Here is a 2,277-nt window from a genome sequence, read left to right on the forward strand (position 1 = left end):
GAGGGCGGCGAGCAGGGGCAGTTCGCCAGGGTGGGGGAAGAAGTGTCTGTAATAATTTCATTGTAACTTTGACACCTAGGCGTGGGCAGCCTTGTGCCTGTCATTTTCCCCTCAATTCAGCCACCTAACAAGTATTAAACTAAGTTTTCAAGACACTTGATTCTTATTATAAAGCCTTTGCTGGCTTTATGTTGCACCCTTACCTGCAATAGCTATAGCTTACAATGGACTTTTTTTTGAGCCACTGTAAAATCATAGAATGGTTTGGATTGGAAGGGACCTTAAAGATCATCTAGTTCCAACCCCCCTGCCATCAGCAGGGACACCTTCCACTAGACCAGGCTAATCAAAGCCTCATCCAGCCTGGCCTTAAACACTTCCAGGGAGGAGCATCCATAACTTCTCTTGGCAACTTGTTCCAGTGTCTCGTCCCCCTCACAGGAAAGGACTTCTTCCGAATATCTCACCTAAATCTAACCTCTTCCAGTTTAAAGCTATTTCCCCTTGTTCTATCACTACCTGCCTGGGTAAAAAGTCACTCCCCAGACTTCCTGTAGGTACTGGAAGATACTGCCTTCAGGTAGTGGAAGGCCGCTATAAGATCTCCTCTAAGCCTTCTCTTCTCCAGGCTGAACAGCCCCAACTCTCTGTCTGTCCTCATAGGAGAGGTGCTCCAGCCCTCTGATCATCCTCTCTGCTCAACTTCTGCAGTTTGTTTTAAGCCAGCTTTAGGTTTCTTTTCATACTTCCTACTTGATGTTTTCACACACAGCAAGTGGAAAATTCATGCCCTGGTAAACGTCTGTATCCAATGAGGTAACTGAAAGGCTTCCATCCTATCCTACTCAGTTACAGCGCTTTCAGGCTGACAAACCCTAGAATACATGGGCATTCCAATATGATCCTTTCTGACATTGGAAGTAGGGCAATAGAGGCCCGGACTACTTTGAGTGTTCAAATGTGGATGCACTGTTGTTTTATACATTGGTGCAATGATGTTTTCTGCTCCATTCTGATGAAAAAGCAAAATGTTTGCAGGTAGAATTTGAAGATGCTCTTCTAGAAGACATAGTCTTCCCTAGCCATAGTCTTGGGAAGGAGCAAAAATGCTGCAACAAATAAGTAGTGAGGGAGAGTAAATGACTGAAAATTCAGCATATATAAATGTACAGGGATGCACAAAAATACTGATCTATCCTAGCTGAAGTCAATTATGGGCTTTGCAGTAACTGTTACTACTTGGGCATTTTGGACAATTTCAGCTAGCTCTGCAAGAGCATGGACTCGGTGGTCAGTAGCAATCTAAACAGTAAATATGATGCTAGTTCCAGGGTGTACCATGTTTGAGCAATGTGGACATTTTCAATCCCTTTGTCCTTGATCTCTAAAGGTTGTAACAGAATGGGAAGTACAAAGGAAGTACAAGGTTGGCCAGCTGGTATGGAACAGCTCCCAGAGAATCATCTTGGGTTTTTTAGCAACCTCTCTCTCAGAAAAAATGAAGAGAAGACACAGGTCTCTAAATTAATGGGTGGCATAGAGATACCAATCTCTTCTTCTCTTTGAAAGCAGAAGGTAAGGGATACCAAATGAAACCATCAAGGGGTAGGTTCAAAGAAAGAAAAGGAGGCAGTTTTTTCACACATCAAATAGTTAAGCTGAGAAACTTCTTGCCTTGGGAAGTTACATACCAGAACTTTGCATCAAGTCCATTTACTTACAAATTAACATAAGAAAACAAAATTATAGGCTAATAGGTAAATGAATGATCTGTGGCTCAGGAAGTCCTTGAAGTGCAAATTCTGATTCCACACTCTACAGGCCCTCATCTCACAGCCCCATATGATGGATTATGGCTCCTCGACAGGTACAACAGACGGACTCAACGGCGGGGCAAAGGCCAAACTTTGCATTTGAGAGATTGCTCTTCACTGGGTGCTGGAACTATTTGGAATACCACAGATCCCTCTAATGTGAAAATTCTGCTGTGTAAAATGCAGAACTTTCTGTAGCTGCAAACTATTCTTTACACACAATATTTTCTGAACTGTTCTGATCTAAGGTCAGCATGACAATAACACGCATCCCCTACCTGGGGGAAAAAACCCTCACCATAATATCAAGATACAAACATGTCTCAAAGACCAATGTATGGAAGTAATAAATATGAACATTTAAGAAAACATGCATCAATAGGTTTAAAATTTTTTTATTGTGCTGCCAAGAGCCAAATTACAAGAAACCGCCTTACAGTTAGAAAAGTAAACAAGCAATCTG

This window comes from Antrostomus carolinensis, unplaced genomic scaffold (assembly GCF_000700745.2).
Source record: "Antrostomus carolinensis isolate BGI_N321 unplaced genomic scaffold, ASM70074v2 scaffold9480, whole genome shotgun sequence".
Taxonomy (NCBI): Eukaryota; Metazoa; Chordata; class Aves; order Caprimulgiformes; family Caprimulgidae; genus Antrostomus; species Antrostomus carolinensis.